Source organism: Macrotis lagotis, chromosome 2, assembly GCF_037893015.1.
Source record: "Macrotis lagotis isolate mMagLag1 chromosome 2, bilby.v1.9.chrom.fasta, whole genome shotgun sequence".
In the NCBI taxonomy this organism is placed as follows: domain Eukaryota; kingdom Metazoa; phylum Chordata; class Mammalia; order Peramelemorphia; family Peramelidae; genus Macrotis; species Macrotis lagotis.
Window position 1 is genome coordinate 212,227,079 of NC_133659.1, and position 17,039 is coordinate 212,244,117.

The following is a 17,039-nucleotide window of genomic DNA, read 5'->3' on the forward strand; positions in this document are numbered from 1 at the left end:
TTGAATTCAGTATCTTCCTTCTTGAATACATTGTCCTCATGGCTGCCAGAATGATATTCTTAAAACTGATTTAACCATATATATTATCCTATTTAACAAACTTCTGTGATTTCCCATAAAATACACATTTCCATGTTTGGCAATTAAAATCCTTCAAAATTAGAGTCTATGATACTTAGACCTTTATTCCCAAGAGATTACAGAAAGAAGAAAAAAAAGGACTCATTTGTACAAAAATACTTATAATAGTCTATTGTTGTTGTCAGAAAGAACTGGAAACTAGAAAACTTTCCATTAATTGGAAAGTGACATAAAATTATAGTACATGAATATAAGGGTATCATCTTATATTATAAGAAATTATGAAAATGTCAGGTTCAATGAAGCTTGGGAAGATATGTATGAACTGATGCAGAGTGAAATGAGAGGAACAAGAAGAATTTTTATAAAGCACTTAAAAAAACAAAAAATTTAATAGTTTTAAGAAATCTTAACACATTGACCAACCACAATTCCAGAAGATTAGTGATGAAATAAACTATCCATCTGCCACGAAAGAAGTGACTGACTCAAGGTGCATTTGTTGAATGTGAACAATGCAGGGATAGGAGTGGGCGAAAGAAAAAACTGATTTCTGCTAATTAAAAAAATGAATTTTAATTTTTATTATTTTTATTTAAGGCAATGGAGTTAAATGACTTGCCAAAGGTCATACAACTAAGCAATTATTAAATGTCCAAGGTTGGATTTGAACTTGGGTCCTCCTGACTCCAGGGCTGGTTCTCTATCCACTTTGCCATCTAGCTACTCCAAAAATGAATTTAAAAAGTTTGAGTCCAGTCTATTTGATTATATTTCTCAACATGCTAATTCTCCCAAAAGCTGCTCTTTTATATATGCATACATACATATATATATATATATATATATATATATATATATATATATATATATATATGTATATATATATATCTCCCATTTCTTACCCCCATGCCTTTGCATAGACTGTTCCCCTTGTCTGAAAAAGCTCTAGTGTATACCTTTGGTTCTTAGAAGCTGATGATTCATTCCAAACTCAATTTAATTTCCTCCTTCAAGAAACATTTCCTAATTTTACAAATTGTTAGTCTGTTACATACAGGGACCCAGAAGTAGTTCCTTAAAGTGGTTAGGGGTATTGTTCTCACTTCATTTTCTAGAATTCTGCTTTCCAGTTTGGACAAAGTTCAGTCAGGAAAAAGTCTGGTTTCTAATAAGAAGTGTTTGGCTCCCTTTTCTCACTTTTTCAGCTCGTTAACCTCCTACTCTAAGCACCGGAGGGACAATTTTACTCACAGCTTATGTTATGGCTGTCTACATTTCCAAAAAATGTAATGAAATATTAATAAAAATCAATAAATAACTAGTAATTAAGTATACAAAAGTTTTTAATTTTAAAGTATGAATTGGATATGACTATCTTATGCAAAATAGATCATTTGTTCATAGCCCTAAAAGAAATGCTAAACATTAAAGATTAAGAGTGCACATTAAAAAAATAAGTCATAACATGATTTAGTAATTTATCTTATAGCTACTATTATAATCATCTGGGAGGCAACTATTTAAACTTCACATGAGATGGTTTGCCACCTCTCTTCTGAGGTGATAAGTCTCTTAGGCTGAGAGCTAGACAGCTTGCATTTCACCTTGGTTCTGCATTGTCCAAAAATACCAGGGAAAAATTTTGCTAGTAAAACAGATTTGAGCCAATCTCTGTGCCTTTACCTAGCCTTTCTATGCAGTTTTCCCCAAATTAGCCAGTTCTAACACCTCTCAAGACTCACAAAGCCTAAAATGTACCACAAAGAATGGCACTCAACAAATTACCAATAATTTTTTTTTAAAGGGGCCCAATCCACTGAATTGAGTCCATGTTCTACAAGAGAGAGGATATAAGTAAAAGGAAAGAGCAATACCTCTTATTATAGCCCAATTCATAGAAAGTCTAGAGAGAGAATTTACTGCCTGATACATGAGATAATAGAAGCAGGAATTCAAGACAGAAATGGTTTATTTTAAGTGACTCAGAAACCTTTCCAACTGTCACTGGGGGGATAAGGGTGACTTGGGAGTATAGATCACTTAATTTGTCCCAAGTCATACCAAAATCCCAAGTCCTACTAGTACTAGGAAGTCAAATAGTAGGAAATAGACTTCAAAGCTCCCATATTTTGAATTAAAACCAAGAAAGGAAATTTTGAATTTGTTTCATGGGCACATGTAGATTTGATTCCATGTGGATATGACTCCAGTAATATATTATATGTGTTTCTCTGAAAATATGGTTATCCTTCAAAAGCTTAATAAAAGAAGGCATTGTCATAGTTCTATATTTTTATCCCAGTGTCTAACAAATAGGAGTTCCTTAATTTTGTTGGTTTATTAGTTGATTGATTGATTGAAACATCTGTCCAAAAAAGCGAAAATCACTAGTGACACATTAGGAAGGGTCTAAAGAGGAGCTGCTTTCCAACACTTTCTAGTTGAGTGACCCTGGGAAAATAACTCACTAGACATGTTTATAAAATTGACTATGACACTACCTATAACTCAGAATTATTGTGAAGAAAGTGTTTTGAAACCCTAAATGAGAACAGGAACATAAACTCTTTTTCTTTTATTTCCAGCATTTTCTTCCCAAATATAATCAAAAAGGAAATGAATGTAACTAGAAATATAGTATAATATGTCACTCCCTCTGTTTCTTTGTGATGACAGATTTTATGAAACAGGAAGTGAAAATGAGACTAAAAATGTCAATCAGTTGGGTGCTTGTTCTCATGAGGACAGTGTCTGATTCAGTGATTCATTCATACACATAGAAACAGAATGAATTCAGTGTGGTATAATGAAAAAAAAATGCAGTTGAATTAAAAAAAAACAGGTTAAAATATGGACCCTACTATTTTTCTATTTTTGTGGCCCTTGTTTTTTAAGATTAATACCTATTCTTTCTGCTATAGAGAAATATAAAAGTGGAGGGAATATAAAAGTAGAGCAAGATCCCTGGTTGGGGATGGGAGTGGGGTGTGGGTGATGTTTAGTACTTTCTATATGTTCTCAGTAAATAACACTGTGTTAAAGCTGATAAATAGTAATAGATAATTGATATTAGAAACGAAATTAGAAATTAGACTGATGAACAGTGATATTAGAAGTCATATCCGTCAGAGTTACACATAAAATGCTGAGGGGGAAGAGAACCCAACTTGGTAGTATGAATAGAGATTATATAACCAGAAAGGAAATTTCTGGGATAAATCACAGATGCCTAATATTTATGGAGACTCAATGAGGACTTTCTATAATCTCATTCTCATTCTCTCTATAATCTCATTCTCAATTCGCTACTAATTTGTGGTTGTACTAAAAAAATAACATTTCTCTGTCTTATTTCAGACTAAAATCAGTTATTTCTTTGCAAATTAAACCAGTTTCTTGCTTCTTTGAAAGCTTATCTACTGTTATTTGTTGTTTATTATTTGTAGTAGGTAGGCAAATGATAAAATGGATAGAACACTGAACCTGGAATCAGAAAGACTTTAGTTCAAACTTCTGTTTAACCAACTGTGCAACTCTGTGCAAGTTATTTAAACTCCCTCAACCTCATTTTTTTAATCTGTAAAATAGGAATGATAATAGTACCTCCTTCCCTAGCTTGCTGTGAGGATTAAGTGAGACTATTTGTAAAGCACTTTGCAAATCTTCAAGTGTTATGTAAATGTTAGCCATTGTTGTTTTACTATGATTGAGTTTATCTGGTGTCTAGAGGTTTGCCTCAGAGAATACTTACTGAAGGCTCACATATATTCTTTTTCCACCCCTTTATGCATTTAAGGAAATCTAGAACAATTGCCTTTATTTCAATATCCCAATGAATTGTTAAGTCCATAAAATCAGTTTTGTTTTCTGACCTGAGAAATCAATCTCAAGTACTTAATTGGGAGGCCCACACATACATGTTCTGGGTTTACCTGATCTGGTGTTCTTTCTTCTTGAAAAGATCTTACTTATCATACTGTGAATGATTTGGGATTTTATTTGTTTTGCTTTTCAGAGGGCTTATTAGAGAAATGTGATATAGGAGCCCATAGGAAATTTGCCTGGAACTCCTAAGAGATCACATGTCATAAAGGAACTCTTGGAAAAAGTCTGATGTACCCTTTGTGGAAAGGACACCTGGAGATTTTATTCAAAACAGTTGGATGACTATTTGTGCTAAGGAAAACTTTACTGCAAAGAATAGTTTGATTCCTCAGCTGAGATTGAGGAGATGACTTGCATTTGACACCAGGTCCTAAATCTATTCATGAGAAACTTCAAATCCTAGAATAACAGGTGTCCTTTCAAGTAAAGAAACTGGATTTGTCCCTTTTTTTTTCCTTTTCTTTTTTGCCTGTGGGTTATGGAAGGCCATTGCAAACATCAAAATGAGCTGTTGCAAATTTCCAAAAAATTTATGCTGTTGGAGTCTTCTTGACCCTATTTGGGGTATACTGGATTCATTTGTCATTTCCTTCTCTAGCTCATTTGGCAAATGAAAAAACAAAAACTGAGGCAGAAAGGGTTTAGTGATTTACCCACACAACTAGTGTCTGATGCCAGATTTGAACTCCTGTTTTCCTGACTCCAGACCTGGCACTATAACCACTGTGCTACCTAATTGCTCTTAAACAAGTTATGACTTTTGATAAACTGACAAAATATTCTTTCTTCATTGATTCTTTATCACTATGTATTCATGGGTAATTGTGATTTCTGCCTATTCCTATGTGTTGTGATAAGAACTATACCACACTTACTGTTTTGAGATTATTTTCTAAATGGTATAGAAAAAATGATGTTTAAGATTCCTAAGGTGGTAGGGTGGATAGAGTACTGGACTTCTTTTTGCCATGGAGAAGGAAACAACAAAAAACATTAGTATCTTTACCAAGAAAATCCCATGCATAGAGGTTCACGGGGTCCTTCAGAAACTACTGAACAATGACAAAAATGCTCGAAAGCTTTTCTGAATAGGAATGTGGACAATGAATTCAAACTATAATATTCAGAAGATGAAACAGTTCTCAAAGATTATTTTTTTTAAAAAAGGAGTGTAATCAAGTGAATGAACATGAAGGGTATGGTTCTTAGAGTGCGTTTGTTTTTCCTGGTGGGTTATACAAACCCCATATATAATATTTTTTAGCAGATTCCAATCCAATTCATGGAAGTTTGGTTAGCCTTTTAATGGACTATGAATTAAGGAGTCTTCTAATTGGCTTAGAAATCAGAAGTCAGAATTAATTATATTTATAAAAGGTTCAAGTGTATGACATCTTGCTTTCTTCCCTGGCATCTTTTTTAGTGAGGACTACTAAAAACCACCAGCTGGGGAGCAAGAAGAGTGGCTAATCTGTATTCCTCTAACTGTACATCTCGTATGCATGAATACCTACTGCATCTGTTTCAAATACATCTTTTGTCCTGATCTTAAATGTGTTCTGAGGAAGAAGAGTCTAAGTAGCTGGTAAAAATGGTAGATCTATCAAAGTTATCTAAAAATCCTAGAATCAGTGGCAGTAGTAACCAAGGTTTGTGAGAGCCATCACGGCAGCCAAGCAACCAGTTAGTCCCAGATGAGCAGTAAGTAATCTGCTAGCCAAGGTACTATGTCCTAGAAGGTGCCAGTCCACATGATCAAGAGAGTGACTCATACATTGCTGAAGCTACTCCCTGAAGCAAACGGGGTGGAAACTCTTTAAAGTGAGAAAAAGGACTCCAAGTGCCAGGATTCATGAGATAATTATATACAGAGAGGATAGTGTATTCCTAGGTTGGAAATATGTTTGTATAATTTGTCTTCATGCCATCTTTTGTGATAAGTTATATCCTTTGTGAAAGCTAATTGATGTCAATTGGTTGGTCATTACTGGAGGTGGGGGAGGACTCTAGTTGGTGACTTATGACTGACAACATTATAAGCCATAACCCCTCAGGTTACCCTTGAATAGCAAGGGTAGTACCACTCACTGAGTACACTACTCATTTATGTAAATGGGGAGTTGGTAAAGTAAGACTCTTATTAGTGGATCTGCACCCCCACTTCCCAATAATGGTATTAAGTGACACAGTGGATAGAGTATTGGGTCTAGAGTCAGGAAGACTCAGCTTCCTGAGTTCAAATGTGGTGTCCAACACTTAATACCTGTGTGACCCTGGGCAAGTTACTTCATCCTGTTGACCTGAGTCTCCTCAAATATTAAATGAACTAGAGAAGAAAATGGCAAGCCACTCTATTATTTGCTAAGAAAATTCCAACTGTGTCATGAAGAGTCAGACATAACAGAAAATGTATGAAAAAGAAAGTTAACTCATATGGGGTTATAATATCCTGCTGGGTAGTAAAGTTCCATATCTTTAAACTGGTTAAAAGAAATTATCACCATTTATTTTGAGGGTAACTGAACCAAAGTAAGATAGGTGTCACCAGTTAGAATGTTCACAAAAGGTATTTCTCCTCTGAATCTCTCAAACTTGCTGAATTCAGAAGACTCTACAAACCTTTTGACATTTTCATGGCAAGTTTTGAAGATGATTTTTAACTATATCACATGATCCAGTGAGGTTTTAGGAGTAAATTAGAAGTATCCTAGTGCTTACTTCAATATATTGCTTTGATGATTTATAAAATATTATAAAGTAAGACCCAGCTGTTCAACTCTGTTAAGCAGGTAACCTAACACTTGTTATTCAACAGCTTTATGTGTCAATGCAGATACTGCTATTTGCTGAAAGGCACACTAATCTGAAAGGGATTGGCCAAATATTAACATCCTCCCCCCCAACTCCTATGAATATGTTTATTTAAAACCTTGTGATTTGAACTGACTTATGAGCTGTATGATATTGAGAGGCTATTCAAGTATAATTGTAATATAAATCCATTTGTTGGTAAAGCACAAACATAGTGTTGAAGAAATTGTTTGCTTTGCACAACTGAATTTCACTGAAATAAAAACATACTAAGCAAGACATTTCCTGGATACATGAAAAGAATGCACATCCTTGCATTCATCCATAGACAGCTTTTGTAAAGAAATGAAACTTAAAAAGTCTAAAGAAGAAGATACATAGAGATTATATATATACACACACTACATGTAACTATATAGACATATATATAAACATAGATACATATATGTTTATATACACACATATATATATATATATATATATATATAATTTGTGAGGGGTCTAAAGATTCAAGAATTTGAACATTTCTGAAAGAAAAATAGTCAGAAAAAGGCTAGAAAGATAACAAATTGACTATTAAAATGAAAAATTATTGAGACTATTGAATCCAATTATGATCTTGGGTTTGTGAAATGACTTCAAAGATGGAGTCAAAGAGTGACTCTGTGTAATTCAAAGTACAGTCTCAAAATTATGTATTTCTTTACAAGAATTTCATTTGTAAAAGATGCATTTCAAGGTTCAATTGAGGTTTTATTTCATTGTTTTTTTTTATCAAATAGCTTTTGCAAATATTGATCAGCTAAAGAGGCAGTTTAATACAGTGGATCAGACAAGCCTGTGTTCAAATCCTACCCTCTGATACTTTCTAAATATGTGATCCTGGGAAATTCATTTAAGGCCTCTTACTCTCACTTTCTTCATCTCTAAAATGAGATAGTAATAACTGTTGTACTTACATCAGAGGGTAACTGTGACTTCCAATATACACAAAATACTTATATATTTTAAACCACTATTCCAGATATTAGAATTGAGCCACTCATCTTTTCTTTATAACCAATAAATGACCCAAAATTATATCTTGGTTATCATGGTAAAAAAAAAAAAAAACATACAAAAGAGTGGCCAAAGTTTTCGCAATTAGCCTCTATTTTTTAGGGTTTTTTTTTTTTAGGTTTTTGCAAGGCAATGGAGTTAAGTGGCTTGCCCAAGACTACACAGTTAGGTAATTATTAAGTATCTGAGGCCTGATTCACAATTAGTTTCTTTGTTTTTAGACTGTATCTTGTATAGTAAGTTAAACTGTAGTATACTGTAGTATACTTTAGAATCTTTCTAAGTTGAGAGAAACTGTCAAAACTCAGTCAGTTATTGTCAATTCTCTAAAACCTTGGAGTTCACTAAAGTATCTAAGTCTCAGACAATTAAAAGTACAAAATATCAAAATTTTATTGACAGCAGGAGGTTAATCAATTACTCTTAAGAGCTTTCCAAGCTCCCAAACAGCAAGATATTTATCTCTCTTCCTAAAATCATTGACACTTTTCAGCATTAGAATTCTGCTTAAAACTCCTTCTTGAGAGAGAAGTTTGAGGAGCAGAAGAAATGTACTTTTTGAAGCTCTTATAATAATGTTGAATTTTCTATATACGTCCTTCACCTCAAATAAAATGTAAGTTTGTGGAGGGCAGAAACTAGTGTTCTTTTGAATCTCCAGCACATGATACCTGGCATATTTTAAGTTCACAACAAATGCTTTTTGAATGAATGGAACATATAGTCTGTCTCATACTGGGATAGAGCAAAATGCTAAAAATCATGTACTAGATACAGAGACAAAAACTTTATTTTTCTCCTCTGCAGAATAACTGTGAGAGGAACATAATAAGAAGCCTAATCTCTAAAAGAAATTTCAAGAAAGGACTCAAACATATTAACTAATTAATTAATTAAATTCCAAAAAATGAAAGAGTAAATAACCTTTTAGAAACAAATTATTTTACTTTTTATTATATAAATATTTTATTAGTTTTTCAATTATATAAAATAAAAGTTTCTACCTATCATGTTTTTAAGGTGTAGAATTTTACAATTTTCCTCCCTCCCCTCCAATCCCCCCAAGGCAAAATGATAATCTTTACATTGTTTCTATGCTATGCATTGCTCAAAATTGAATGTGTTGAGAGAAAAAACACATCCTTGAAGAAAAAGTAAAATATTAGAGATAGTAAAATTATGTACAGCATAAGACAACTTTTCTTTAAAATTTGAAGGTACTAATCTTTGGTCTTTGTTTAAACTCCACAGTTCTTTCTCTAGATAGCAATGGTATTCTCTGTCACAGATATACTAAATTTGTCACTGATGGAATGAGCTAGTCCATAAAGTTGATCATCAACCCCCTGTTGCCATTAGGTTGTATAATGTTCTTCTGGTTCTACTCCTCTTGCTCAGCATCAATTCATGCAAAAACTGCAGGTTTCAGGAGGCTAGATTGAGCAGTGGGTAGAGCACCGGCCCTGAAGTCAGGAATACCTGAGATCAAATATGGTCTCAGACACTTAATAATTACCTAGCTGTGTGGCCTTGGGCAAGCTATTTAACTCCATTGCCTTGCAAAAAACCTAAAAAAAAAAAAATTCCAGGCTTCTCTGAAATCCCAGCCCTGCTGGTTTCTAATAGAACAATAGTGTTCCATATCATACATATACACAATTTGTTTAGCCATTCCCCAGTTGATGGATATCCCCCAGATTTCCATTTCTTTGCCATCACAAACAGAGCTACTATAAATATTTTTTTGTACAAGTGATGTTTTTACCCTTTTTCTTGACTTCTTCAGGGTATAGACCCAGTAGTTTGTATTAATGGATCAAAGGGTATGCACATTTTTATTGCCCTTTAGGCATAATTACAAATTGCTTTCCAGAAAGTTTGGATGAGTTCACAGCTCCACCAACAATGCATTAGTGTCCCAGATTTCCCACATCCCTTCCAACATTGATCATTGTCCTTTCTGGTCATATTGTCCAATCTGAAAGGTGTGAGGTGGTACCTCACAAAGGCTTTGCATTTCTTTAATGAGTAATGATTTAGAGCAATCTTTCATATGGCTATGAATTGCCTTGATTACCTCATCTACAAATTGCCTTTGCATAGCCTTTGACCATTTATCAATTGGGGAATGGTTTTTTTAAAATATAAATTTGACTCAGTTCTCTATGTATTTTAGAAATGAGTCCTTTGTCAGAAATCATAGGTGTAAAAATTGTTTCCCAATTTATATATTTCTTTTGATCTTGGTTATAGTGGTTTTGTTTGTGAAAAAGTTTTTTAAATTAAATATAATCAAAATTATCTAGTTTGTTTTTAATGATCTTCTCCATCTCTTCCATGGTCATAAACTGCTCCTCTTTCCATAGATCTGACAGTTAAACTGTTCCTTGTTCTCCTAGTTTGCTTATAATATTGTCCTTTATGTCTAAATCCTGTACCTATTTTAGTCTTATCTTGGTATAGGGTGTGAGATGTAAGTCTAATCAAATTTTCAGCCATACTAACTTCCAATTTTCCCAACAGTTTTCATGGAGGAGTGTGTTCTTATCCCAGATTCTGGGCTCTTTGGGTTTATCAAACAGCAGATTACTATAATCATTTCCTACTGTCTCTCTTGCATCTAATCTATTCCACTGATCCACTACTCTATTTCTTAGCCATTACCAGACAGTTTTGATGACTGATGCTTTATAATATAATTTTAGAGCTGGTAAGGCTAAGTAACCTTCTTTTGCATTTTTTTCATTAAGCCCCTTGATATTCTTGACTTTCTGCTTCTCCAAATGAATTTAGTTACATTTTTCTAGCTCTTTAAAGTAATTTTTTTGAAGTTTGATGAGGCACTAAATAAGTGATTTAATTTAGGGTAGAATTGTCATTTTTATTTTTTTATTTTTTAGGTTTTTGCAAGGCAAACGGGCTTAAGTGGCTTTCCCAATGCCACACAACTAGGTAATTATTAAGTGTCTGAGACTGGATTTGAACCCAGGTACTCCTGACTCCAGGGCCGGTGCTTTATCCACTACGCCACCTAGCCGCCCCCAAAAAGGCCTTTTTTTTTCAGGTTGAATTGTCATTTTTATTATATTAGCTCAGTCTTTCCATGATCAGTTGATATTTGCCCAGTTATTTGAATTTTATTTTATTTATGTGGAGTGTTTTTATAGTTGTTTTCATAGAGTTTCTGAGCCCACCTTGGCAAGTAGACTCCCAAGTATCTTATATTGTCTGAAGTTATTTTAAACAGGATTTCTATTTCTAACCCTTGCTGCTGTGTCTTGCTAGTAATATATAGAAATACTGAGTATGTATCTGGATTTATTTTATATCCTGTAACTTTGCTAAAATTGCTAATTGTTTCTAGTAGTTTTTTACATGATTTTTTTAGGGTTCTCTAAGGATACCATCATATCGTCTATAATGAATGAGACTTTTGTTTCATCCTTTACCTTTTCTAATTCCTTCAATTTCTTTTTCTTCTCTTATTGCTGAAGCTAACTAACATTTTTAATACAATAATGAATAATAGTAGTGATAATGGGAATTCTTGTTTCACCCCCAATCATATTGGGAATGCCTCTAGCTTACCCCCATTGCATATAATGCTTGTTGATAATTTCAGATAAACACTACTTATTCTAACAACAATCTTTTTATTCATATGCTCTCTAGTGTTTTAAGTAGGAATGAATCCTGTATTTTGTCAAAGGTTTTTTCAGCATTTATGGAGATAATCATATGATTTCTGTTAGGTGTGTTATTAATATAGTCAATTATACTCACAGTTTTCCTAGTATTGAACCAACCCTAGTGATAGCTTGCTGTAATGACTTTGCTAAAATTTTATTTAAGGTTTTTGCATCCATATTCATTAGGGAAATTGGACTATAATTTTCTTTCTCTGTTTTAAAAGGTGTTTTTTTTTTTGCAAGGCAATGGGCTTAAGTGGTTTGCCCAAGGCCACACAGTTAGGCAATTATTAAGTGTCTGAGACCAGATTTGAACTCAGGTACTCCTGACTCCAGGGCCAGTTCTCTATTCACTGTGCCACCTAGCCACCCCTCTTCCTCTGTTTTGACTCTTCCTGGTTTAGGTATCAGCAAAATATTGGTGTCATAGAAGGAGTTAGGTAGAGTTCCTTCTTCACATATTTTTCTGAACCAATTGTTCCTTATATGTTTGATAGAGTTGATTCGTGAATCCATCTGGCCCTGGAGATTTTTGATTAGGGAATGCATTGATAACTTGTCAAATTTATTTTTCTGAGATAGAATTATTTAAATTTTCAATTTTCTCTTCATTTAATCTGGACAATTTTGATGTTTGTAAATATATATCCATTTCACTTAGTTTATCAAATTTATTAGCATACAATTGGTCAAAATAGTTCTGAATTATTACTCTAATTTCCTCCACATTGGTGGTGAGTTCATTTTTTTCATTTGATACTAGTGATATGGTTTTCTTTCTTTTTTGTAAATCAAATTAACTAACTCTTGGTTTCATGTATTAGTTCAATAGTTTTTCTTGCTTTTGATTTCATTCATTTTCCCTTTAATTTTTAGAATTTCTAATTTAGTATTTAATTGGGGTTTTAATTCGTTTTTTCTCTAATTTTTTCCACTTGCATACTTAGTAAATTGATTTCTTTCTCCATTTTATTCATGTAGGCATTTAACTGTATAATACATCCCCTAATAACTCTTTGCTGTATCCCATAATTTTTGCTATGTTGTTATTAACATTATCTAGGATGAAATAAATGATTCTTTCTGTAATTTGGTGCTTGATCTACTCATTCTTTAAAATGAGATTATTTAGTTTCCAGTTAATTTTAGACCTATTTCTCCATGGACCATTATTGTACTTGACTATTATTACATTATGGTCTGATAAGGGAGTATTCATTATTTCTGCCTTTCTGCATTTGATTACGAGGATTTTATGATCTAATAATGGTCAAATTTTTGTATTGGTGCCATGTACTACAGAAATATATATATATATATATATATATATATATATATATATATATATATATATTTTCCTTTCTATCCCCATTCAGTTTTCTCTAAAGGTCTATCATGTTTCCTTCTTGTTTATTTTATGTTTGGATTTATCTAAGTCAGAGAGAGGAAGGTTGAGGTCTCCCACCAGTAGATTTTTGCTGCCTATGTCTTCCTGAATTCATTCAGCTTCTACTCTAAGAATTTGCTGCTATACCACTTGGTACATACATATTTAATATTGAGATTGCTTCACAGTTTATGGTACCTTTTAGGAGGATATAGTTTCCTTAATTATTTCTTTTTAATGAAATCTATTTTGCAGCTGTTTTTTTCTGAGATAAGGATTGCTACCCCTACCTTTTTCACTTCAGCTGAAGCATAACATATTCTACTCCAATATTTTACCTTTACCCTGTATGTATCTCTTTGCTTCAGATGAATTTCTTGTAAGCACCATATTTTAGGATTCTGGTTTTTAATCTACTCTGCTTTCCACTTAGATTTTATGGGAAGAATTTATCCCATTCTCATTCAAACTCATACTCTCTCTTGTCCTCCATGCTATCTTCCCTTTGTTGATATTTTTCTCTTTTATACCTTATCCCTGTTTTCCAGTATTTTGCTTCTGAATACCACTTTCTTCATTGTGTTTGCCCCCTATACCTAATCCCTCCTCCCCTTTTTTACCCTTTTCCCTTTTCCCTTTCTTCCTTCCATTCCTTCTATCAGTCCTTATTTTCCTCCCTCTACCCCCCCCATTTTCCCCTCTTAATACTTAAAAGGTAAAATAAGTTTCTAAACTCAACTGAGTGTGTGTATGTTGATCCTTCTTTGAGCCCAATCTGATGAGAGAAAGATTCAGGTGGATTTCCACCTCCTCCCTTCTTCCCTTCTATTGCAATACATCCTTTGTATCTCTTCATGTGATGTAATTCAGCCCATTCAATTCCCTCCATCCTCCTGTCTCCTTATTGTTCTCCCCTTTCAAGAAGATATTATTTTTAAATCATTCTATTAGTCAAGAACAAGTTACAAGTGTCCAACACTTCTGGCTAAGAATATTCTCTCTAACAGAGTTATAATTCTCAAGAATTATGAGAATCTTTTTTTCTCAGGTGGGGATATAGTCAGTTTCATCTTATTGGATAACAGTTTTTTCCCCTTCCCCCCTTTTCCCCTTTTCATGTATCTCTTGAGTCTTCTGTTTGAAGTCTAATTAACTCTTCTTTTTCTTCAGGAAAACTTGAAAATCTCCTATTTCATTAAATGTCCATCTTTTACCCTGGAAGAAAAGGCTCAGATTTGCTGAATAGTGAATTCTTGGCTGCAATCCAAGCTCCCTTGATTTCCTAATGTCATATTCCAGGTGCTTTGATCCCTTATGGTTGATGCAGTCAGGTCCTGCATAATCCTGACTATGGCTTGTTAGTATTTAAATTGTTTCTTTCTAGCATTTGCAGGATTTTCCTTTTCATCTGATAGTTCTGGCATTTGGCCACAATAATCCTTGGTGTTGTCATTCTGGGATCCCTTTCTGGAGGGGATAGATGTATTCTTTGAATAACTATTTTCCATTCAGCTTCTATAATATCAGACCAATTCTTTTTTACCATATCCCTAATTATGGAGTTTATGGAGTTCAAGGTTTTTTATTTCTCCTCAAAGTTTTCAAGAAGACTAATGATTCCTAAATTGTATCTTCTGGATCTATTCTCCAGGTCAGTTTTGCTGAGATAGTTTACATTTCCTTCTATTTTTTTAGGGGTTTTTTTTGGTTTTGTTTAGCAGATTCTTATTGCTCATGAAGTCATTTGTTTCCACAGATTCCAATATCTCTTTTATTTTTAATTTATTTTTTTGGCAAGGCAATGAGGTTAAGTGACTTATCCAAGGTCACATAGCTAGGTCATTATTAAGTATCTGAGGCCAGGCTTGAAATAGGGGGATGACTCCAGGACCAGTGTTCTATCCACTGCATCACATAGCTGCTCCCAAATTTCATTTTTTGAGAAGAATTTTTTTCATTTACCTTTCAAAACTCTGTTCCTAGTTGCTCAAATCTATTTTTGTGAGTTTTCCATTTTCCAAATTGTGGTTTCCAGAGAATTATTTTCTTTTTTGCAGTTGCCTAGTGTCTTTTTGAAGAACTTGTTTTTAAATTTTATCTTGCTTTTCTTTTCCAAATTTTTCCATTCATTTTTTAAAGAAAGATTTTATTTGAGTTTTACAATTTTTCTCCTAATCTTACTTCCCTCCCCCCCATCCCCACAGATGGCAGTCTCTTAGTCTTTACATTGTTTCCATGGTATACAATGATCTCAGTTGAATGTGATGAGAGAAAAATCATATCCTTAAGGAAGAAAAATAAAGTATAAGAGATAACAAAATTAGATAATAAGATAACAGGGTTTTTTTCCTAATTAAAGATAATAGTCTTTGATCTTTATTCAAACTAGACAATTCCTTCTCTGGATATAGATGGTATTCTCTATTGCAGATAGCCCCCAAATTGTCCCCAATTGTTGCACTGATGGAATGAGCAAGTCCATCAAGGTTGATCATCACCCCCATGTTGCTGTTAGGGTGTACAATGTTTTTCTGGTTCTGCTCATCTCACTCAGCATCTGTTCATATAAATCCTTCTAGGCTTCCCTGAATTCCAGTCCCTCTTGGTTTCTAATAGAAAATAGTGTTCCCTGACATACATACATATACCACAGTTTGCTAAGCCATTCCCTAATTGAAGGACATTCACTTAATTTCCAATTCTTTGTTACCACAAACAGGTATGCTATGAATATTTTTTGTGCAAGTGATGTTTTTACCTTTTTCCTAGTGGTATTGCTGGATCAAAGGGTATGCACATTTTTGTTGCCCTTTGGGTATAGTTCCAAATTTCTTTCCAGAAAGGTTGGATGAGTTCACAGCTCCACCAACAATGTATTATTGTCCCAGATTTCCCACATCCTTTCCCACATTGATTATTTTCCTTTCTGGTCATTTTGGCCAGTCTGAGAGGTGTTAGATAGTACCTCAGAGATGTTTTAATTTGCATTTCTCTAATAAGTAGTGATTTAGAGCAATTTTTGTATGACTATGGATCGCTTTGATTTCCTCATCTTTAAATTGCTTTTGTATATCCTTTGACCATTTGTCATTTGGGGAATGGCTTTTTTAAATATAAATTTGACTCAGTTTTCTATATATTTTGGAAATTAGTCCTTTGTCAGAAATACTAGTTCTAAAAATTGTTCCCCAATTTATTACATTTCTTTTGATCTTTGTTACTGTAACCTGTAACCATTCAGTTTTTAAACTCCTTCCTGATCTCTTCTAAGAAGTCTTTCTGCACTGGAAACCAATTCATAATCTCCTCTGAAGCTCTAGTCCTCTCTGAATTAGCTTCTTCACCTTCAAGGTAACATTGAATGGATCCCACTTCCTGCTGGCCTTTCTTCATTTTCCAAGGATTTTGTGTTGAGGGATGGATTATTTCTCAGACTTTTGGTGTTGTGATACCTACAGGCTTTGCTAACTGGGCTTAGTAACTCAAAGTGGGGCTGGTCAGTAGAGGATGACAGGTGCTTTTTCTGGAATGTCTGTGACCTTGATTAGTGGCCCACCCCTTAGGTCTGGGGGTGGGGGCAGCAGGATCTGGGTTAGACTCCAACAATGTGTGTTGGACCCTGTCCATATAGTTAATCTACATAATCCACAATCAGCACTGGCAGAATGTGGGGGAAGTTGTAACTATGTTTGTTCAAGGGAGTGTCACTTTCTACCTGAAGAAATAGAGCAGACTGAACACAACTGGAAACACAGGCACAGGGGTTCCAAGCTCTGGTCTTCCAGACCAGCTGAGTTGACTGGTTAGATGTCTAACTGCTGCCACTCTGGAGTTCTCCCATTTGCCATGCACACAGCCATGGATTCCTCAACTGTACTCAGGTTAGTCCCTGGCCTTACCCTGCTGCTCCTCTGCTGGGTCTCTGTTCTCTGCCCCTGGTTCATCCATGCTTCCCTGTGCCAGATCTTGCTTGATGTTCTCCTAGGTTGTTCTCTGGGTTCTGTGGATCCAAATTCTGTTAAGAGGTTTGGTTCACCGTAATTATGAGGGAAAGTTAGGACATGTTTTTTTAATTAATAAATTAATTTCTTTTCATCCACATGTACATGCATATTTCCAAGTTA